Below are 25,271 nucleotides of genomic sequence, written 5' to 3'. Positions count from 1 at the left end.
AGGTCATGAACTCTTTTACTGTGATCTCATGAAATTTGACTTAACTCTCATGAGATTTCTTTGTAAACTTCCTTACACTGAATAGGGAAATAAGATGAGTGTGCATGAAAGCTCGCTCCTTCCGCTGTCCCGGGACAGACATACTGATTTGCTGCTTAGAAGTCCTTTACAATAGGATGTGGCTACTGAGAAACTTTTGAGGTAAAATATATTTCTTTTTTACAATGAGATGTTCAGGTGATGTTTTCTAGTCAGCTTTTTACAGCTATACTGCATCACTTTCAAGTGTTTAAACATTTTGGTATTATGGCCCTTTAACATTTAAATGTGCATAAGCAATTTGCATTAGAAACTCTCAAAACTTTTCCAAATTATGCAAGTCTGTCTTTCTATATGTTAAAAAAGTGAATTTTTTCGATTTTTTTTTTTCATTTTATTTCAGGACTGACTTCCTCAAAACTGAGAACAAGAGTAAAAAATATTCTGTGGTCGTGACTCTACTAGTGTTCTTGCCCCCTTGCTAAGGCAGAATCAAGAATTTAAACATCCAAGGTTTCTTCCAAACAGAATATCACCAGCGCTCATAACATTATAAAAGGAAAAGATTCTCAGAAAATCAAGAATCTGAAGAACACTTATTATACTGAAATAAACTGACATGTTTTACAGATAAGGGTTGAACGTGGACCTTTAAATACTGATCTTCCTAAGAAATCTGATAAAAAGGACTCATTTCAGAGGTAAGACCAAAACTTTCAAATGTTTATAATTAAGAGATTGTTCTGGGTAAGTTAAAGTAATGGTAAACCTCAACTAATCAAATGCCATATATGGAAACTTTGCCATTAAAAAAAATATTTGTGTACCTTTTTTTGTTTGTAATCCAACTGTGAAATGGTTAAATTAGCTCATATAATAATGCTTCTATTACAGTGTTATGCCGGCCCACTTGGCTGAACTCTTTTTTTTTTATGACCAATCCAGTGAACATCCAATCAACATGTGAGTCATTTGACAATCTTGAAGTTCAGCCACTTTAAAGCCCTTAGAAAGCCTATGTAGAGAGCGGGTGGGACTGCTCTACCCATTCTCTTCAGCCTAATCACTACACTCACTATATAATGACATATGAACTGCTTACTCTGTTCCAGCTTGGAGAATGTAGTTGAAGTTCAAAATTTGACATTCTTACTGATAAGAGGAAAATTTATTAGCAAACCGCGTCTTAGACTTACTAAATATTCAAACAGATTTCCAGTTTAAAAAATATCATGAAATTCTTATTTTATACAATAGACCTGATTCTCTAAATGATAAGAACTGTAGGTGTTCATATATTACTGAATTAGCACAAGAGTATAATTTAGCAGTTGTAGAATGTAGAATATTTTCTCTATGAGGCATGTTTTAAATATTTAGTGAACTCTGTTAGAGTGTTATTAAGGGATTAAATGCTTACCGGGGCGTTTCCAGGAGTGTAGAAGAACAATCTTAACTTAACTTAACTAACTTAACTTAGTAACTTGTAACATAAACCATTGTGAATAAATAAAGACACAGACACATTCTTAAATGGGAAAAATTTTAACCGTCATGGTCACATTTTTATTAAAAACTACTTATATAACTATTTAACCAACAGAACCGGAAATGGCGGCATAGACTATATAGGCCCAGAACAGCAAAGGAGGTCAACGGCCCAACGGGAAGGAGCAGCAGAGGGGTCTCTGCTCAAAGGAAATGACGCTGAGGGGTTGCAGAGATCACGTGACCATCCCCCAATGGGGACAGAGGGAGGTTACCCCACGTGCACTTGAGGCCTACCACCCCTCCCATTTATGGCCACGACTCACCCCTAGCGACCTTTTCCTGCGCAACAGGACCGTGACCTCCCGCCGCCAGGGTGTAATCATCAATCTCCACCTAAGAAGGAATCTCAGCTACCAAGCCGATCTAGCCGCATAGTCAGAGATGGGAGATTATTAAATTCTACCGCTATGGACTTATCAGAGGCCTAGGTTGACTAGCCATAGCCCTGCCATTAGCCGAGAGCCGCCATTGGATAGAACAAGGGGGAACGGGAGGGAGGGAAAAACACTTCACAGCCTGGATCGGATGGAGAAGAGGAAGTTGGGAGGGAAACCTCAGCTTTTTACCAGGTAAGGAGGGGCCTGACCTAACCTGCAACAATGTTGCAACTAGCACCCAACCCTCTATCTCCTATCCCACTTTCCTGCAGCCTTAACCCTTAGCCTGCTACAGGCCCATACTGGGCCCTACACGAACTTAAGGGATTAAATGCTTACCGGGGCGTTTCCAGGAGTGTAGAAGAACAATCTTAACTTAACTTAACTAACTTAACTTAGTAACTTGTAACATAAACCATTGTGAATAAATAAAGACACAGACACATTCTTAAATGGGAAAAATTTTAACCGTCACGGTCAAATTTTTATTAAAAACTACCTATATAACTATTTAACCAACAGAACCGGAAATGGCGGCATAGACTATATAGGCCCAGAACAGCAAAGGAGGTCAACGGCCCAATGGGAAGGAGCAGCAGAGGGGTCTCTGCTCAAAGGAAATGACGCTGAGGGGTTGCAGAGATCACGTGACCATCCCCCAATGGGGAGAGAGGGAGGTTACCCCACGTGCACTTGAGGCCTACCACCCCTCCCATTTATGGCCACGACTCACCCCTAGCGACCTTTTCCTGCGCAACAGGACCGTGACCTCCCACCACAAGGAGCATTAAAATGGACTTGCCGCCACCACCACAACCTGACTTACAGGAAGGATGAAATAGCTCCCTGGATATCCTTTATAAAAATATCCAACCCTACGTCTGATAAATGGACCTTATCTCTACGATAGAGCTCAGTTCTGTCGGCTGAGATGGCTTCGTGCCGTACCACGAAGCCACCTGTTCCCGTGACGGTTTTAGATAAAGCCGCAGTGATTTTCTTTCTAATTCTATATGCCGCCGTATGGGTCGACATATGCCTCCAATACAGGCGGGGGACTATATTAGACCAGCCAATAACTACCTCAGGGATTCGTGTCTGGAGCCAGCCGATGTCCGACTGCATAGTTTTGACTAGTTCTAGCACAGGGACGGACCCTACATCGTTCCCCCCCAGGTGGAGGATTAAGAGGTGCGGTTTTCCCCATCTTAAGAGGGCACCAGAAATTACTTCCCCCAGCTGCAGCCAACACATCCCCCTAATACCTAACCATCTAATTGAGGCTTTGCTTAGGGGGAACCCCAGATTCTGACCCAAGGGGAGGGAGGAGCAACGAATCGAAGCCCAGTGGATGAAAGAATGTCCCACAATCCAAATCCGCTTTGCTCCATGATTTGGACCTGCGGAGACAAATAGTTTAGTGTGTGCACACAAAATGTCTGTATTAAACAATGGGGCGGACGTATTTCTTAAAGCAATTAGAGCGCCACCGACCCATCCGCTTTATGTCCTCGCTGGAGCGACCTACGCTTGTGGCCTGCGTCGCCGCCCCTATTCTAAAGGAATGAGGGGCGATCCTACTGCTGTCTAAGCCTACGTTCGCCGCTGCTTGCTTCAAGACCCTACCGAACTGGAACTTAGATAGGGCTGATCCATCAGCGTGGATAAAAAACTGTCCTGGCAAAGAAGGGCGCAAAGCTAAATAACTGTTCATAACCATTATTGGACAGGAAATGCTGCCCGGTCTGGGCGCAATGTGCAGCCAAGTGCCCCTGCCTGACTGATCCGTTTTTGAGCGCGGGATAAACAGGAGCAGGGAGTCAACGGCCGCCCTAACATGCTCCACTTGAACTCCGTGACCCGCCGCACGCTTAGAGGGGGCTACTAACTCACTCAGCCGGAGTGCGGCCGCAAAGGCCAGCGCAAACGCTGCCTTAAACAGTGATGCCTCAAATGGGGAGTAGCATGAGCTATCAAGCGACAATATCAGCTTATCTAGGCGGTCTTGTGTGATGGGTTCCCTAGAATCAGGGTGCCTTGGATAGATCCTGCCCCACCCTTTTACAACTTGCCGAATGAAGAATGAGTTAGTTGGATCCGGGAGCCCCAGCGCTTTATAAAAGAATGACAATGCAGCTAATTTGGACTGTAGTGAACCCTGACGCGTGCCTATGTTGTGAAGACTCACCAGCCAATCATACAGAGATGCAATGTTCCCTTGTGCGGCATCCATGCCCCTGGACCGGCAAAACTGGTCCCATTCGTTCCAGAGTTTCAAGTAAGTGCGCCAGGTGAAGGGGGCTAAGGAAGAACGTACGATTGGCAATAGGGCTACCCAGGAGCGACCAGCTGCCAAAGAAAATCAGGACAACGTAAACCCACTGGTGAAGCGTTAGGAACTAAGCGTCTAAAACTATCCCACTCAAATCTGGACAGGGCGTCTGCTACCACATTATTGACACCCGGCACATGCTTCGCCTGGAACTGAATGTTGAGTTCCAGGCAATGCAATACCAGGTGCTGCAGCAGCGTTACCACCACGGCCGAGGTGGCCGACAGGTTGTTAATTGCAAAGACAACACTGGTGTTGTCAGTCCAGAATATGATAGTCTTGTTTGAGAATCTGGATCCCCAGAGTTCCACTGACAGGACTATGGGAAAAAGCTCCAGGAGGGTTAGGTTACTGGTGAAACCCCGGAGGTACCAGGAGGCCGGCCAAGGCTCTGCGCTCCATTCCCCCCGGAAGTAAGCCCCGTACCCATGTGATCCTGCCGCATCCGTAAAAAGATGTAACAGTTGACTAGATATGGGGTCTGAGCGCCAGACACGCACGCCATTGAAGGATTTTAGAAAAACCTCCCAGACCCTCAGATCCGCCAGCAGGTCCACCGTAAGGCGAATCCTCTGAGTAGGTTTTGTTCTTCCACTCAGTTGTCTTTCCAGCCTACGATTAAAGATCCTGCCCATAGGTATTACCTTGCAAGCGAAATTAAGGAGCCCTAGCAATGATTGCAACTGCTTCAAGGAAAGGGCCCTCTTTGAAACGGCCGCACGAACCGCCTCCAGCATTGCTTCAATTTTGTCAGTGGGCAACCTACAGACCATTTCCAATGTCTCAATTTCAATGCCCAGGAAAACTAAACATGTCGCAGGGCCCTGTGTTTTGTCCTCTGCGAGAGGTACTCCAAATTTGGCCATTATACCGCGCATGCTGTTCATTAGATTCAGACATTCGCCTGAGTCAGATCCACCCACAAGGAGGAAGTCGTCTAGGTAATGTGCTATTGCCTCGCTGCCTACCTCACTGGCAACCACCCAGTGTAGGAATGAGCTAAATGCTTCAAAAAGCGCACATGACAGGGAGCATCCCATAGGGAGGCAGCGATCCACGTAGTACAAACCCTGAAATTTACATCCCATAAGAGGGAAAACTGAAGGGTGGAGAGGCAACAACCGGAAGGCAGACTCTATGTCCAATTTTGCGAGTAGAGCGCCTTTTCCAGCCTGTCTAACCAAGTCCAGAGCGCTATCAAAAGATTGATAGCGCATGGAACTTAGCTGGGGGTCAATTGCGTCATTGACGGAAGTGCCTTTCGGATAAGAAAGATGCTGGATAAGTCTAAATTTCCCTTTATCTTTCTTTGGGACCACACCCAAAGGGGATATGGTTAAACTTTTTAGCGGTGGTTTAGGAAATGGGCCAGCCATGCGGCCCAGGGATACCTCTTTATTGATTTTTTCCAATACCACCTCAGGGTGTTGGTATGCAGACAACAAATTTCTCTGCAAATGTGCTCCCTGTACCCTTTGAAATAGTGGAATCCTAAATCCAAATGAAAACCCCTCCCATAGCATTCTAACAGCCAGGGCTTAAGCGCGTGGACCCTCACTGGGGTTTCCGCCCTTCTGAGCAGTAAATGATCCGGGGGCTCTACTGTTGGTACCTCCATCTTTTCTTTTATTGCAATCGGCCCCAGGATGGGATCCTGTACAAAATTTGCATGTGTGTCTAAAGGTGCATGCGCTGCCCTTATCGCACTTTTTTTCCTGATAGGCCCAACAGGCGCCTCCCCTCCTCCGCAGCCTTGCGTTCCGAAAGGACTGCTGATTAGCCGAGGGGGCGCCCTGCGCTGCTGGTCCCTTATGGGGATCCATACGCTGCCATAATTGATTGTCAGTGCAATCAAAAGTTAAGGAGGGATTGCCCGACATTTTCCTCCTGAACTCGGAGTCATATTCCCTCCAAACACCTTCACCGCGATTACGCTGGATCCAGTGTATGGTGTCTGTATATTTCAATATTGCTAAATTCTGAGAAGGGTACTTCTCCAAATAACATGAAGAGAAGACCCTAAAACATTGCAGCCACTCATCGAATGAGTCAGGGCGCTTGAATTTCTTTGGGCCAGTCCCTTCAGCACTCTTTTCTTTTTGTCTGTACACCTCTACAGACAAATCGAAAATATTAACGTACTTCCCTTGGTGAATTTTTGTAACTGTCTTTTTACGCAGATGCGCGTGCAAGGAGTAAATTTCACCGGGGCTGGCATCCCCATACAAAGCTGCCCTTCTCTCTGAGATTGCTCTGATAGGGGGTAGGGCTTGCAAATCCGCATTGCTATTTGCCTGCTGGGGGGAGCTTAGCGCATGTGGAGCGCTATTTTTTTTGGATTGCTGCTTCGCTGCGCCTACACCCTCCTTCAAGATTTTTTTAATCATGCGGAACATTTTTTTCTGTCCCTTCCCCTGTAAGCCTAGCGATGTATCACTATCAGAACCTGTGTCTGTGTGTGAAGTGTCAGTAGTGTCTTCCTGTTCGTGTACAAAAATAGAACGCTCACCATGTGACACTCCCGGCTGTGCGGTCTGGGTATTGGTATCCTGCACCGGCTGCTGTTGTTGTTGTTGCTGAGCTGGTTGCTGTAGCTGATGAGTGTAGGAAGACGGCTGCGCTGTAGATGGATTCTGCGTGACCACTTCCGCTGAACTCATGGCGACTGGAGCCTCCAATGGCACTGGAGCTGTTCCAATTACTCCCTGTAAGAGAGAAACCAATTCGCGAGCACTTTGGAAGTTGTTTAAAGGTGCAGACATATTAGCAGTCAGGGATGAAGTTAAATGTTGGCGAATTGGCTCAATTAATGCATTTAAATTAATGGGAGCAATATGCTGTGCTTGGCCTGCATCCATACTCATGCTCTCACGCATACCCATGGACTGATTCGCAGACAGACCTGCAGCAGCAGCAGCGTTGCTGACTCCAACAACATGAGGCATTTGCCCAGCATTCATTCCCCTAACATGCGTGCCGTCATCATTGAATGTGTTACCAATATCATTCACAACAACATCACTAACAGCATTATGATTTCCTAGATTAGTCACAACATTCACATTCCCCCTCTCACTCGCAGCAGCGGGTATTACAGCATTATAAAATTGCTGCTCATTCACATTCCCCCTCTCACTCGCCGCAGCAGGTATTACAGCATTATAAAATTGCTGCTCATTCACATTCCCCCTCTCACTCGCAGCGGCGGGTATTGCAGCATTATAAAATTGCAGTGGCCTGAAACCCCTGCTAATAGTGGCTCTCCCCCCTCTTCTAAGGTAACTCTGGCATGGCTGTGTTGAAGTCCTGTCTCCCCTCCTAACTGTCATTGTCCCCCTACCTCTCCCTCTAATGATTGGGGATCTGACACCCTGAGCGCGACCTGCTACACCCTGAGCGGGTGTGCTAACTGCATTCTGGCCTCCTTCCCTGGTTGCCACATGCCCCCCTTGAAGCAACGTTCCCTCTTGGTGCTCACCTTCGAGCCCATGAGAGACCGCTGCTGTTGCTGCCGCTCCGGTGCTGCCGCTGGGAATAATGGCCGCACCGGAAGTTCCCACACCTACTTCCGGTCGCGCGGCCAATGTAAGTGCGCAACCGGAAGTAGGCCTAGAAGCCTGAAGATAGTTCACCGGAGGCTCCGGTAAAGTATTTTTAGGTCGGGAAGGGGTCGCCACAACTGCGGAAGTTGCGCGAAGGGGGGTCGCTGCGCCGGCGAGGGGGATATTGAAAGGATTGGCCTCGGGTGCCTGCGCTTGCGATGGGGGCAAATTAGTCATTGAAAAAGGGGGTAAAACAGGCCCAAATGGCCCCCGGTCCCCCCCATGTGGCTGACCAAGTGTGTCCAAAGCCTGATGGGGGGGCGCCACATAACCGGGAGCATTTAGGCCATGTGCCTGCTCCTGGTGCAAACTCTGCCCAGGTGCCTGAGGGGGCAATAAATGCTGAACCTGCAGGGGCAAATTAGAATGAGGCCCAGTGGCCTGTATGTGTAAAAGGGGGTCCACATGCTCTGCAATATGGGGATCCCTGGTTATGCCAGGCCCAATTTGCAAAGCACGTGGTACCACATGCTGCAATTGCACAGGGCCTGCTGAGGGCTGTGCAGAGGCAGCATTAGATATTGCAGCTGCAATATATGTCATAAAATGTAAAACTGCTGGAACATCTGCAGATGGTACAGCCTGCAGCAAGTCTGAGACTTGGTTAGGAGTCAATTGCTGCTGCTGTTCTAAATTAATGACAGGTGAATGAACCTCCTCTATCACAAACTGTGATTCTGGCACCAGATTAACTACATCCTCCCCAGCTTCAGTGAACTGCTCCTGGGAGGATGCAGCATGAACCTGCGCCACAACAACAGCCTGATTTTGTGTAGGAGGGATGTAATCTAAATCATTATCAATTGTTTTCTGAGTACTTATCTTTTCCTTTTTCTTTCCAGCTTCTGCATTATCCTGATAGCGTCTAGGTGGGAGAACTGAACGCCTTGAACGATGCATGGTAGTCAGAAAAAAGGAGAAAAAACTGAGCAGCACAGAAAAAAACACTTCACAGCCTGGATCGGTTGGAGAAGAGGAAGTTGGGAGGGAAACCTCAGCTTTTTACCAGGTAAGGAGGGGCCTGACCTAACCTGCAACAATGTTGCAACTAGCACCCAACCCTCTATCTCCTATCCCACTTTCCTGCAGCCTTAACCCTTAGCCTGCTACAGGCCCATACTGGGCCCTACACAAACTTTTCCTCTTTTTGAAGTGTGATTAGTCACTTTTATTATGCTAACTTAAATTTCTCAAACGTATTACAAGTTGGGCGAAACATGCAAGATTATCATTCCATGTACTTGCGTAATTAAAGTGATGGTAAATCCAAGCGTATAACTAACACTAGGACTTACCATCACTAAAAATAAACATAAGTTTCTGTCATTACTTCCTAAAAAAAGGGTAACTCAGTGACTCCGGCTGCCAACGGCACAGCACTCTTCTCTAATAAGGTGACATTTTCACTTCTAGCTGTGCTAGAATGTCAGTTGACATGCACAGCTATTGGTTTAGAGGTGGAAACGCCACCTCATTGAAGATGAACGCTGTGCCGTGGGCAACCGGAGGCACTGAGTTAGAGATATACTTGCCACACAGGGTGAGTTTAGCACCATTTTTTAAGAACTGATTACAGAAACTAATGTTTATTTTCAGTGATGGTAAATCCTAAAATTTTTTTGTATGCTTGGATGTACCATCACTTTAAAATATAATAAATAAATAAATAAATACTGTGATTTAGGTATAAACTATGATTTATAAATTAAACTAGTTAAGTCTCTAGTTTGTCTGACATTCTGCATCAAAATATATATTTTTTATGTTAGGACTGATGACCAAAAACTTGATAAAAAGTAGCGGCAGAGTTTCGTGAGCAATATCTACTCAACTTCTTTTAAAGTTTCTGCCTCCCTTGCTAAGACAAAAAAAAACTTCTGAGATAGCCAACGTTTCATCTGAACAAACCATCACCAGCAATAAAAAAAACGGTGAAAGGAAAAGCTTCTCAGAAGCTGAAAATCAGAAGAACAGCAAGATAAATAAATGTCTTGAAGTTGGAGGTGTGTATTCACTGTCCTTGTGTTTCCTTATGTAACAAGTGTATTGATTTAATTATTAAGTACTGACCTCAGGAACGTTTTGACCTATTCAATGTAATGGGGTTTTACTAGATTTTCTATTGTTACACAGATTGCATAATTAAGATACATAGTAAAATTGTTAGCAATTTAAAAAACATTCACTATTTCAATCAATTTCATAGTTTTTTTCTAAGAAAAATAATGTATTCTATATTATGTGTAATGTTTTACAGATATTATTTTTCGACATACAGTATAAACAGTGGAATTTATTATACAAAAATGTGCTCATTTGACTTTTGTTTAAATATAGAGGTTTAGTATAGAAATTTGGTTAAATAGAAACGTCTCACAGAGGGTAAAGAACTCCCTGAACCTTCAATATTTACCTTTTTTCATATTTATGGCTTGTTTAATATGACACCTAGATAGAATCTATTGAAGCTCGCAAAATCATATGGTAATTTAGAAAATAGGATTTGAAATGCTGGTGCAGGAACATGTTATAGGACCGATTAACGGAGCAGGAAATATAAACATTCAGGTGGAAGAATATGGCCTTGGTTATAAAATCAGCATCTAATGCTTATGTATTTTCCTAAATTTCCAGGGTTTGCTTTTGATTATTTGTGGTTTTGAGTCTGACTTAATGAAGTTAAAATGATGTAGATATAGAAGAACTGTAAAATGAAAGGTTTTACTCCATGTATGCTATTGTAGAGAATAAGAACTGAATGTCAACCTATTAAGAATGTAAATTCAATGTGTTCCTTTTTTCCAGGAAAAGACATGTGTCTTTGAAAAAAGAATCCATCATTTAGAAAAAAAACTTATCAAGTCTATATACCTCAGTTAGCCGTTTACAGAAGCTCAGCTCTGAATAAAATAAGGTATGTTTTAAATTTCGGACTGCCATGAATATGTGGGGGTAAATCTATGACTTCTTTCTGGTAATTTTAGGGGTGTCTATCTAATTTTCTCTGTGGTAATTTTCTCACTTTTGGTGTTGCTAAATTCACAAATACTGGTGAGCTGGATTAAAAAAAAACAACCTCTTAAGTGTCTCAAATTTCCTTATTTTTTTAATTTTCTATTGTGTACTATGAAGTTTGTTCTATTATTTGAAGCTCCCAACTGCCTCCTATTTTGCAGCAGTGTTTCTCATAACTGTTCCTTCTGCCAGTTTCAGTTACCTATTAATGTTCATTTTCACAAAGAGAACTCACAAAACATGCCCAGAAATATCCAATTGTGTCCCTTCTCCACTACAGACCACCCCAACACTTTTTCAAATATGTCCCTGCACAGACTCAATGATGAAAGTAAGGCTACATAATTGGAAGATAATGGATTTTTTTCAATGAGTATATCTTTGGAATGCTATGAAATTGCAAAATGTTGCTTATAAAGTACATATTAACTATATTTATAATTAGATTTTTTATGCATACTTTTGCAATTCAGTTTTTTTATTGATGGTATTGACTATGTGTATATTACGGAGCACCAGAGGTGTCACACAAGATTTAATTTATAAATCGTGCGCACATTTTGCTAAATCGTGAGCACATTTTACTAAATCGTGTGCACATTTTGCTTAATCGTGAGCTCAATTTAGATAAATCGTGCGCACGATTTAGCTAAATCGTGAGCTCGATTTAGATAAATCACAAGCACGATTTACCTAAATCGTGCTCAATATTTTGCTAAATCATGCTCACAATATTCACATGCATGAATTTTAACAAGGACCACTACAAAAAAAGCCTTAAGATATTGCAATACAGAAATAAATAACAAACAAGGTAAAATGCTAATGGTTTCTCTTTGTTTTATGTTTCCAAAGCTATAAAGAACAATGCCCCAAAAGACCGGAGTCCAAGTAACTGATCCTTAAAACATTCTTTACCTTGTCATTTTGATAAACAAACTTAGTTTCAAAAATATTAATAAAATGATAATAAACACCACTCTTTCAGGCCCATTTATCAAAGGGCTTGCGGACTTGATCCGACACTGCAGATCAGGTCCGCAAGACCTCGCTAAATGCGGAGAGCAATACGCTCTCCGCATTTAACATTGCACCAGCAGCTCACAAGAGCTGCTGGTGCAACGCCACCCCCTGCTGACTCGCGGCCAATCGGCCGCCAGCAGGGAGCTGTCAATCAACCCGATCGTATTCGATCGGGTTGATGTCCGGCGATTCCTGTCCACCTGTTCAGAGCAGGTGGACAGGGTTATGGAGCAGCGGTCTTTAGACCGCTGCTTCATAAGTTGTGTTTCTGGCGAGTCTGAAGACTCGCCAGAAACACGGCCCTTCAAGCTCCGTACGGAGCTTGATAAATGGGCCTGTATGACTTTTATGATTACTTAGCATAATGAAGAAATATAATACAATATATAATTAAAATAGAACCAGTTGTAATGTTGAATTTAAAATGAAAGGCAAAAAGTAAATTAGAGCATTTGCCTTTTAAAAACCCAATTCCTTGTAAGCAAGTTACCTCAATTGTGTGCTCATTACTGGGTAATAATATTGTATGCATGATTGCCAAGTAGCCAGGAAGTCATTACTTTCATCTAATTTATCTGCAGACAGATGGTATCAATAAAATGTGACATACATTTAGCTTTAGAGAGTGTTGTAGATGTGTGTCAGGTTTGTTTTGACCCATATTTGATAAATACTTGATCTTGTTGTGGTTGGTTTCAATTGTGGTTATGAGGGATTCTAGGTAATATAAGACAAAGTTCACAAAGAAAGGAGATCTGTTGACTCAAGGTTAGTTGCTGGAAAAACTTGTTTATTATGGTGATCCAAAACAAGTCAAAGTAAGGCAAAGTAAGGAGCCTCCGAAGAAGCGCATCTACGCATGCGCGAAACGCGTCAGGCGTTCCTCACTGTGACCCTATGTACTTTGCCTTACTTTGACTTGTTTTGGATCACCATAATAAACAAGTTTTTCCAGCAACTAACCTTGAGTCAACAGATCTCCTTTCTTTGTGAACTTTATCCATATAGCGGTGGGATATACCGCATACTGACCTGTTGCTCCCGTAGCCGAAACCGGCGTTGACTTCCGGGTTTGTCCTAAACTACACTACCCACAGTGCACCTAGCGACGTCACGGGGTGTGCATGAGAATACTACGCCATCAGAGCCGGATCTCCAAGCACGCCAAGAAGGACCCACACGCTGCACCCCCACGGAAGGGTTTCAACACCAGTCCGAGGAGAAGTACAGCAGTGCACCCAGGCACCCCACCAAGTCTTGTGGAGGGTAAGAGTTTTTCCGGACATTACTACAGTGACTGCACATTTTATCTCTGCACTTTACACCCGTGACAACTAGGCTGAAGTGGCATCCATATAATTACCTGACAAGCAAGGAATAGAAAATCAGGAATTAACGCTGTGTTCCATATGTACTGTACATTGACCGCTGTCCCTGATAACACTGACTTTACTGGGACTGATTCCCTGGATGTATTAGGGTGTTATACTTAAACTACTCATAACACCCTCTGGGAATCCATTTACTGAACACTTGCTTTGTTCTTTAATATAAGACATCCATTTGTGTAACATTCTTTATTCCATAAGATGCCAATCGCCATAAAGTTTCCTGAAATTCTATTTTAGCATGCTCTTTGTTCTAGGTATTTTAATTTGAAATCAAGTAAATCAAGTATATGTAGAATAAAGTAAAGACCCTCCTTCCCAATGCCACCCAAAAACCCTGATCTTTTAGCTTTGTGTTTGTAGCAAACATGATTGGCATACTTAAATTTCAAGTTTCCGGCTTGTTTATTGTATAGAAAAATAGATAGATAGACACAGAGTACACAGAGAAGCACACTCTCAGGAACAAACAACAAGCTGAATACCTTGTAAGTCTGTTCTATGGCAATTTACCACTTGGATGCAGCCTCTTTTTAGCCCAGCAATGCTTTTCACAGAGTAGAACTTTCCTGTAGTTTATCAGTCTGATCCCGCCTAATAAGGTGAGTTCAACCTGAAAATACCAGGGAATTCCTCGCTGAACAAGGAACAGGGCAACCTCAGATGATCGTTTCAGCCTTCAATTTAGTAACTGGATGACAATACTCTGAAACTAGTATGAGTTAAACTATTCAAATAAAATTGTTTAGACATTTTAATAGGATTAACTATAGGATGGTCTTCAATTTCTCCATGTTTCAGGATACAGTGTGAAATAATCTCTGTTTAGCACTGCCTAATGCAGGGTCAACAAAGTATTGTCCTTAAAAAGATCAGATAAATATTATAGGTAGTGATGTGGCGAACAGTTCCCGGCGATCTTAGCTTGTTCGCGTTCGCCGAGGCGGGCGAACATATGCGATGTTCGATCCGCCCCCTATTCGTCATCATTGAGTAAACTTTGACCCTGTATCTCACAGTCTGCAGATACATTTCAGCCAATCAGCAGCAGACACTCCCTCCCAGACCCTCCCAGCTCCTGGGCAGCAGCCATTTTAGATTCATTATGATCCTGCATTCTTAGTGAGAGGAGGGATAGTGCTGCTGCTGGTGATTTTATAGGGAAATTGATAGCTAGGCTAGTGTATTCAGTGTCCACCACAGTCCTGAAGGACTCATCTGATCTCTGCTGTAAGGACAGCACCCCAAAAAGTCCTTTTTAGGGCTAGAACTTCAGCCCAAAAAGCCCGTTTTAGGGCTAGAACTTCTGTCGTTTTTTTTTTTTTTTTGTAATCTAATTGCATTTGCCTGCCTGTCAGCCTGTGTGTGAGGCTCACAGCATATACTGTGCCTACTTGCTCACTGCCACCACTCATATCTGGTGTAACATTAGTGTAAATTAAAAAAACAAACTTTTACATCAGTTTGCTAGTGTAATCTAATTTCATTTTCCATCAGGCCTGTGTGTCAGGCCCACAGCATATACTGTGATTAATTGCTCTGTGCCACCACTCATATCTTGTGTAACATTAGTGTAAATTTAAAAAAAAAAAAACTTTTGCATCAGTTTGCTAGTGTAATCTAATTTCATTTTCCATCAGGCCTGTGTGTCAGGCCCACAGCATATACTGTGCCTAATTGCTCTGTTTTCAACCACTCATATCTGGTGTAACATTAGTGTACATTTAAAACAAAAAATCTTTTACATCAGTCTGCTAGTGTAATCTAATTTCAGTTGCCAGGCCAGCCTGCCACTGCCAGCCTCAGTGCCACCACTCATATCTGGTGTAACATTAATGTAAATTAAAAAATAAATAAAACTTTTACATCAGTCTGCTAGTGTTATTTCATTTTAGTTGCCAGGCCAGCCTGCCACTAGTGCCAGCCTGTGTGTCAGGCTCCCAGCATATACTGTGCCTACTTCCATCCTCAGTGCCACCACTCATATCTGTTGTAACATTAGTTTAACTTTAAAAAAAAAAAAAAACTTTTACATCAGTCTGCTAGTGTTATTTAATTTTAGTTGCCAGGCCAGCCTGCCACTAGTGCCAGCCTGTTTGTCAGGCTCCAAGCATATACTGTGCCTACTTCCATCCTCAGTGCCACCACTCATATCTGTTGTAACATTAGTGTAAATATTTTTTTTAAAAAAACTTTTACATCAGTCTGCAAGTGTTATTTAATTGTAGTTGCCCGGCCAGCCTGCCACTAGTGCCAGCCTGTGTGTCAGGCTCCCAGCATATACTGTGCCTACTTCCATCCTCAGTGCCACCACTCATATCTGTTGTAACATTAGTGTAACTTTTAAAAAAAAAAAACATTTACATCAGTCTTCTAGTGTTATTTAATTTTAGTTGCCAGGCCAGCCTGCCACTAGTGTCAGCCTGTGTGTCAGGCTCCCAGCATATACTGTGCCTACTTCCATCCTCAGTGCCACCACTCATATCTGTTGTAACATTAGTGTAACTTTTTAAAAAAAAAAACTTTTACATCAGTCTGCTAGTGTTATTTAATTTTAGTTGCAAGGACAGCCTGCCACTAGTGCCAGCCTGTGTGTCAGGCTCCCAGCATATACTGTGTCTACTTCCATCCTCAGTGCCACCACTCATATCTGTTGTAAAATTAGTGTAAATTTAAAAAAAAAAAACTTTTACATCAGTCTGCTAGTGTTATTTAATTGCAGTTGCCTGCCTGCCAGCTTGAGTGCCAGGCCCACTTTCCAACTAGTGCCACCAATCATATTTGTTATAACAGTAGTGTAAATATTAAAAAAAAAAACTTTTTTGACTGTGAAACATTAGTCTGTTAGTGTAATCTAATTGAAGTTGCCTGCCTGCCAGTGTGTGTGCCAGGCCCACTTGCCAAGTTAGTGGCACCACTCATATTTGTTGTAACAGTATTGTAAATATTTGTAAAAAAACCTTTTTTGACTGTGAAACATCAGTCAGCTAGTGTAATCTAATTGCAGTTGCCTGTCTGCCTGCCAGCGTGTGTGCCAGGCCCACTTGCCAACTAGTGCCACCAATCATATTTGTTATAACAGTAGTGTAAATATTTTAAAAAAAACTTTTTTGACTGTGAAACATCAGTCTGCTATTGTAATCTAATTGAAGTTGCCTGCCTGCCAGCGTGTGTGCCAGGCCCACTTGCCAAGTTAGTGGCACCACTCATATTATTTTTAACAGTAGTGTAAATATTTAAAAAAAACTTTTTGGACTGTGAAACATCAGTCTGCTAGTACAATCTAATTGCAGTTGCCTGCCTGCCTGCCAGCGTGTGTGCCACGCCCACTTGCCAACTAGTGCCACCAATCATATTTGTTATAACAGTAGTGTAAATATTTAAAAAAAAACTTTTTTGACTGTGAAACATCAGTCTGCTATTGTAATCTAATTAAAGTTGCCTGCCTGCCAGCGTGTGTGCCAGGCCCACTTGCCAAGTTAGTGGCACCACTCATATTTGTTTTAACAGTAGTGTAAATATTTTAAAAAAACTTTTTTGACTGTGAAACATCAGTCTGCGAGTACAATCTAATTGCAGTTGCCTGCCTACCAGCGTGTGGCCAGGCCCACTTGCCAACTAGTGCCACCACTCATATTTGTTATAACAGTAGTGTAAATATTTAAAAAAAAAAACTTTTTTGACTGTGAAACATCAGTCTGCTATTGTAATCTAATTGAAGTTGCCTGCCTGCCAGCGTGTGTGCCAGGCCCACTTGCCAAGTTAGTGGCACCACTCATATTTGTTGTAACAGTAGTGTAAATATTAAAAAAAAAAAACTTTTTTGACTGTGAAACATCAGTCTGCTAGTGCAATCGAATTGCAGTTGCCTGCCTGCCAGCGTGTTTGTCAGGCCCACTTGCCAACTAGTGCCACCAATCATATTTGTTATAACAGTATTGTAAATATTTAAAAAAAAAAACTTTTTTGACTGTGAAACATCATTCAGCTAGTGTAATCTAATTGCAGTTGCCTTCCTGCCAGCGTGTGTGCCAGGCCCACTTGCCAACTAGTGCCACCAATCATATTTGTTATAACAGTAGTGTAAATATTTAAAAAAAAAAATTTTTGACTGTGAAACATCAGTCTGCTATTGTAATCTAATTGAAGTTGCCTGCCTGCTAGCATGTGAGGCCCACTTGCCAACTAGTGCCACCAATCATATTTGTTGTAACAGTAGTGTAAATATTTTTAAAAAAAACTTTTTGGACTGTTAAACATCAGTCTGCTAGTGTAATCTTATTGCATTTGCCTGCCTGCCTGCCTGCCAGCGTGTGTGCCAGGCCCACTTGCCAACTTAGTGGCACCACTCATATTTGTTGTAACAGTAGTTTAAATATTTAAAAAATAAACATTTTTGACTGTGAAACATCAGTCTGCTTTTTTGTGTCAGGCTCACAGCGTATACTGTGCCCACTTGCCCAGTGCCACCACTCATATCTTGTTTAATAGTAGTGTAAGTGTACATTTAAAAAAAATAAACTTTTTGGATTGTGAAACATCAGTCTGCTTTTTTGTGTCAGGCTCACAGCGTATACTGTGCCCACTTGCCCAGTGGCACCACTCATAATTTTTTTAATAGTAGTGTAAGTCTACATTTAAAAAAAAAATGACAGGCAGAGACAGGCCACCCCGCAGGTGCCGTCGTGGTGCTGTGATTCCCTTTGACCCTACAATAATGCACAGTGTTCAGAGGCCACGTGCCATGAACGCAAAAAGTTCTGAGGAGGACCTAGTTGAATGGCTAACACAGGACACCCAATCTTCTACAGCTTCCACTCCTAACCTTGACGCACCATCCACCTACAGCTTAGCTTCGGACACCTCTCAAGTGACCAGTGCCACTCACCCGCCTGCCGCCACCACCAACACTAGCACCACAGCCGCTTCACTTGATCTGTCAGAGGAGTTATTGACACATCAGTTGGAAGAAATGAGTGATGCACAATCATCATTGACAGAGGATGTAGATAACAGTGATATGTCTCAGTCAGGCAGCATTACAGACATGGACGTACGGTGTGATGATGATGGTGATGTTGTACCCGCTGCTGCTTCCTTTGTTGATTTGTCAGATACAAGTGAAGCGGTTGATGATGATGCGTCCGTGGATGTCACGTGGGTGCCCACTAGAAGAGAAGAAGAAGAGGGGGAAAGTTCAGATGGGGAGACAGAGAGGAGGAGGAGGAGACGAGTTGGAAGCAGGGGGAGGTCAATGCAAGGAGCTAGTGGCACAGTCAGACAGCATGCATCGGCACCCGGGGTCAGCCAGACACCACGCCAATCAACGCATGCTGTTGCCACCACCAGAATGCCGTCATCACAGAGCTCAGCAGTGTGGCATTTTTTTTGTGTGTCTGCCTCTGACAACAGTGATGCCATTTGCAACCTGTGCCAAAAGAAACTGAGTCGTGAGAAGTCCAACACCCACCTAGGTACAACTGCTTTGCGAAGGCACATGGTCTCACATCACAAACGCTGATGGGATGAACACATGAGTAGAAGCAGCACACAAACTCAAAGCCACCATTCTCCTCCTGGTCCAGCATCTTCAGCCACGTCAACCACTTCTGTACTCCTTGCCCCCTCTCAACCATCTCTCTTACGTAGCAGTTCCTGGTCATCAGCCCACAGTCAGGTGTCTGTTAAGGACATGTTTGAGTGTAAGAAGCCAATTTCCCAAAGTCACCCCCTTGCCCGGTGTCTGACAGCTGGCTTGTCGGAACTCTTAGCCCGCCAGCTTTTATCATACAAGCTGGTGGAGTCTGATGCGTTCAAACAATTTGTATCTATTGGGACACCGCAGTGGAAGGTACCCGGCCGAAATTTCTTTTCACAAAAGGCAATCCCCAACCTGTACTTGATTGTGCGAAAGGAAGTAATGGCATGTCTGGCACACAGCGTTGGGGCAAGGTTCCATCTGACCACTGATAGCTGGTCTGCAAAGCATGGTCAGGGCAGGTATATCACATACACTGCGCATTGGGTAAACCTGCTGATGGCTGACAAGCATGGAATGCGTGGCTCTGCAGTGGAGTTGGTGACACCGCCACAACTTGCAGGCAGGCCTGCTGCTACCTCCTCTACTCCTCCTATTCCATCCTCTTCCATAACCTCTTCCTCAGCTGAGTCCTCTTCTGCTGCTGCGTCTTGCTTCACATCAACGGCACCCCCCCAGCTCCCCAGGTACTATTCAACATCCCGGATACGGCAGTGTCACGCCGTCTTGGGGTTGATTTGCCTGAAAGCAGAGAGTCACACCGCACCAGCACTCCTGTCCGCCCTGAACACACAGGTGGATCAGTGGCTGATTCCACACCAACTGGAGATTGGCAAAGTTGTTTCTGACAATGGAAGTAATTTGGTGGCAGCATTGAAATTGGGCAAGTTGACACATGTGCCGTGCATGGCACATGTGTGTAATCTGATTGTACAACGCTTTGTGCATAAGTACCCAGGCTTACAGGATGTCTTGAAGCAGGCCAGGAAGGTGTGTAGCCATTTCAGGCGTTCCTACCCGGCCATGGCACACCTGTCAGATATCCAGCAGCAAAACAACCTGCCAGTGAGGCGCTTGATTTGCGACAGCCCGACACATTGGAATTCAACACTCCTAATGTTCGACCGCCTGCTACAACAAGAAAAAGCTGTTAACGAGTATTTGTATGACTGGGGTGCTAGGACAGCCTCTGGGGAGCTGGGGATTTTTTTGCCACGTTACTGGACGCTCATGCGCAATGCCTGTAGGCTCATGCGTCCTTTTGAGGAGGTAACAAACCTAGTCAGTCGCACCGAAGGCACCATAAGCGACATCATACCATTTGTTTTCTTCCTGGAGCGTGCCCTGTGAAGAGTGCTGGATCAGGCCGTAGATGAGCGTGAAGAGGAACCAGCGGCAATGCAGGAAGAGGATTGTGAGGAAGAGGAGTCAGAGGAGGAATGTGGCTTTGAGGAGGAGGAGGAAGACAAAGCACAACAGGCATCCCAGGGTGCTCGTTGTTGTCACCTATCTGGTACCCGTGGTGTTTTACGTGGCTGGGGGGAAGAAGATACCTTCAGTGAGATCAGTGAGGACGAGGAACAGGGCATCCAACCTTGTGCAAATGGGGTCTTTCATGCTGTCGTGCCTGTTGAGGGACCCTCGTATAAAAAAGCTGAAGGAGAACGACCTGTACTGGGTGTCCACGCTACGTGACTGAAATGTTACCGAATTCCTGCAAGTCGGAAAGGATGGAGCAGTTAAAAAATAAATTAAAAAGTATGCTTTACACAGCCTATAAAGGTGATGTCACAGCACAACGGGAATCTAACAGGAGAAGAGATGAAAGTAATCCTCCTTCTCCCACGACCACGCCGGCAAGGACAGGACGCTTTCCAGACGTGTTGTTGATGACGGACCTTTTTAACTCCTATGCATCGCCACAGCCCTTCAGGATCCAGCCTCAGAGAACGACTCAACCGACAGGTAGCAGACTACCTCGCATTAACTGCAGATATCGACACTCTGAGGAGCGATGAACCCCTTGACTACTGGGTGTGCAGGCTTGACCTGTGGCCTGAGCTATCCCAATTTGCAATCGAACTTCTGGCCTGCCCCGCTTCAAGTGTCCTGTCCGAAAGGACCTTCATTGCAGCAGGAGGTATTGTCACTGAGAAGAGAAGTTGCCTAGGTCAAAAAAGTCTTGATTATCTCACCTTTATTAAAATGAATGAGGGATGGATCCCGAAGGGACTGACACTGAGCGATACATTCGAGTATAAAAGGTCTGATGAGATGAGCTGCCTTGGGCTACAAATGGTACACACGCTGCTGTATTTTATCTTCGAATGCCGGATGACTTGCATGACTTATCCGCCAACAACTAGCCGCAATGTTTTAGGGCACTTTCTAACTGTCAAACAAACATCAATTTTTCTGGCCGCTGCTACAGAAGCGTCTGCAACAATAGCTAATTTTTCAGGCATTTGTACATGCCTAATTTTTCTGGCCTCTGGTGCTGCACTGTGGCTACAAAACCAAAAAAAGGCACATAACAGTGATTAAACTGTTAAGAATAGTACTACTTAACACACCACTCATATCTGGTGGCAGAGTAGATTGCACCTGCAGTGCCCCAAATTTGAAGTAGGAGGACCGACCAAGCATCTTTTTCCATCTCCCGGTTCCTAAAAATTATCTCTGGGTTCCTAAAAACTGTGCCATACCTGTACTCGATTGTGCAAAAGGAAGTCATGGCATATGGGGTCTTTAATGCTGTCGTGCCTGTTGAGGGTCGTGGACCATCGTATAAAAAGGCTGAAGGAGAACGACCTGTACTGGGTGTCCAAGCATCTTTTTCCATCTACCGATTCCTAAAAATTATCTCCGGGTTCCTAAAATCCATGCCATACCTGTACTCGATTGTGCAAAAGGAAGTCATGGCATATGGGGTCTTTCATGCTGTCGTGCCTGTTGAGGGTCGGGGACCCTCGTATAAAAAGGCTGAAGGAGAACGACCTGTACTGGGTGTCCAAGCATCTTTTTCCATCTCCCGTGCCTAAAAATAATCTCCGGGTTCCTAAAATCGATGCTATACCTGTACTCGATTGTGCAAAAGTAAGTCATGGCAGATGGGGTCTTTCATGCTGTCGTGCCTGTTTGGGGTCAGGGATCCTCGTATTAAAAGGCTGAAGGAGAACGACCTGTACTGGGTGTCTGTCAGGAATTCTGTTCCACCTTTACAGAAGGCTGTAATCTCTCTATACCACCTTTACAAACTCAGGCCAACCCCTTACCCTATTTAAGGTTACTCTTGAGGCCAGCCAGGTGCTTAGTGATTAAGAAATTAACCTAACTGAGCTCCCTGCACATGTTTTGTGCTCCAGCTATTTCAAACCTTAGAAAGTTTATTCCTAAATCGTTAACCTGAATTTCTACAAGGAAACTGGATTGCTTTCTGCCTAGGCAGAACTTGCTACTTCTGCTCCGCTACTGCTGAAGTTTATCAAGTGATTTATTGACACTACAACAGCGTGACCTGCTTGTCACAATTTGCAAGATTGATACTGTTACATTTCCCGGTAAGCTGTTTACCTCTAATTCAACTGCCACTCTGCATTGCAAGTTTCAGCAAACACGGAGCTGCTCACTGCAAGACATTCCTAAGCAGTGACATCACAACTATTCCAGACGGCTCAGCTCACAAGCAGACTTCATATCAGCTGTTCAACCGTTCTGTCTCAGCCTGCCTCACTGATTCACACGCTCTGCTGCCACAGAACATTTCCCTGCTAATCTCTATGGCCTAGATTTGGAGTTTGGCGGTAGCCGTGAAAACCAGCGTTAGAGGCTCCTAACGCTGGTTTTAGGCTACCGTCGGTATTTGGAGTCACTCAAAAAAGGGTCTAACGCTCACTTTTCAGCTGCGACATTTCCATAACGCAGATCCACTTACGTCAATTGCGTATCCTATCTTTTCAATGGGATCTTTTTAACTCCGGTATTTAGAGTCGTGTCTGAAGTGAGCGTTAGAATTCTAACGACAAAACTCCAGCCGCAGAAAAAAGCCAGTAGTTAAGAGCTTTCTGGGCTAACGCCGGTTCATAAAACTCTTAACTACTGTGCTCTAAAGTACACTAACACCCATAAACTACCTATGTACCCCTAAACCGAGGTCCCCCTACATCGCCGCCACTCGATTACATTTTTTTAACCCCTAATCTGCCGACCGCCACCTACGTTATACTTATGTACCCCTAATCTGCTGCCCCTAACACCGCCGACCCCTGTATTATATTTATCAACCCCTAACCTGCCCCCCACAACGTCGCCGCCAGCTACCTACAATAATTAACCCCTAATCTGCCGACCGCAAAGCGCCGCCACCTACATTATAGCTATGTACCCCTAATCTGCTGCCCCTAACACCGCCGACCCCTATATTATATTTATTAACCCCTAATCTGCCGCCCTCAACGTCGCCTCCACCTGCCTACACTTATTAGCCCCTAATCTGCCGACCGGACCGCACCGCTATTATAATAAAGTTATTAACCCCTAATTCGCCTCACTAACCCTATAATAAATAGTATTAACCCCTAATCTGCCCTCCCTAACATCGCCGACACCTAACTTCAAACATTAACCCCTAATCTGCCGACCGGAGCTCACGCTATTCTAATAAATGCATTAACCCCTAAAGCTAAGTCTAACCCTAACACTAACACCCCCTAATTTAAATATAATTTAAATCTAACGAAATTAATTAACTCTTATTAAATAAATTATTCCTATTTAAAGCTAAATACCTGTAAAATAAATCCTAATATAGCTACAATATAAATTATAATTATATTATAGCTATTTTAGGATTTATATTTATTTTACAGGTAACTTTGTATTTATTTTAACCAGGTACAATAGCTATTAAATAGTTAAGAACTATTTAATAGCTACCTAGTTAAAATAATTACAAAATTACCTTTAAAATAAATCCTAACCTAAGTTACAATTAAACCTAACACTACACTATCAATAAATTAAATAAAATACCTACAATTATCTACAATTAAACCTAACACTACACTATCAATAAATTAATTAAATAAAATACCTACAATTACCTACAATTAAACCTAACACTACACTATCAATAAATAAATTAAATACAATTCCTACAAATAACTACAATGAAATAAACTAACTAAAGTACAAAAAATAAAAAAGAACTAAGTTATTTTATTAGGGGGCTTAGAGTAGGTGTAATTAGTTTAAAATTGTTGTAATATTTTTCTTATGTTTGTAAATATTTTTTTATTTTCTGTAACTTAGTTCTTTTTTATTTTTTTGTACTTTAGTTAGTTTATTTCATTGTAGTTATTTGTAGTAATTGTATTTAATTTATTTATTGATAGTGTAGTGTTAGGTTTAATTGTAACTTAGGTTAGGATTTATTTTACAGGTAAATTTGTAATTATTTTAACTATTTTAACTATTAAATAGTTCTTAACTATTTAATAGCTATTGTACCTGGTTAAAATAAATACGAAGTTACCTGTAAAATAAATATTAATCCTAAAATAGCTATAATATAATTATAATTTATATTGTAGCTATCTTAGAATTTATTTTACAGGTAAGTATTTAGCTTTAAATAGGAATAATTTATTTAATAAGAGTTAATTAATTTCGTTAGATTAAAATTATATTTAATTTAGGGGGTGTTAGTGTTAGGGTTAGACTTAGCTTTAGGGGTTAATACATTTATTAGAATAGCGGTGAGCTCCAGTCGGCAGATTAGGGGTTAATAATTGAAGTTAGGTGTCGGCGATGTTAGGGAGGGCAGATTAGGGGTTAATACTATTTATTATAGGGTTAGTGAGGCGGATTAGGGGTTAATAACTTTATAATAATAGCGGTGCGGTCCGCTCGGCAGATTAGGGGTTAAAAAGTGTAGGCAGGTGGAGGCGACGTTGTGGGGGGCAGATTAGGGGTTAATAAATATAATATAGGGGTCGGCGGTGTTAGGGGCAGCAGATTAGGGGTACATAGGGATAATGTAAGTAGCGGCGGTTTACGGAGCGGCAGATTAGGGGTTAAAAATAATATACAGGGGTCAGCGATAGCGGGGGCGGCAGAATAGGGGTTAATAAGTGTAAGGTTAGGGGTTTTTAGACTCGGGGTACATGTTAGAGTGTTAGGTGCAGACGTAGGAAGTGTTTCCCCATAGGAAACAATGGGGCTGCGTTAGGAGCTGAACGCGGCTTTTTTGCAGGTGTTAGGTTTTTTTTCAGCTCAAACAGCCCCATTGTTTCCTATGGGGGAATCGTGCACGAGCACGTTTTTGAGGCTGGCCGCGTCCGTAAGCAACTCTGGTATCGAGAGTTGCAGTGGCGTTAAATATGCTCTACGCTCCTTTTTTGGAGC

Source organism: Bombina bombina, chromosome 7, assembly GCF_027579735.1.
Source record: "Bombina bombina isolate aBomBom1 chromosome 7, aBomBom1.pri, whole genome shotgun sequence".
NCBI classification, from domain to species: Eukaryota; Metazoa; Chordata; class Amphibia; order Anura; family Bombinatoridae; genus Bombina; species Bombina bombina.
This window is presented reverse-complemented; position numbering follows the sequence as displayed.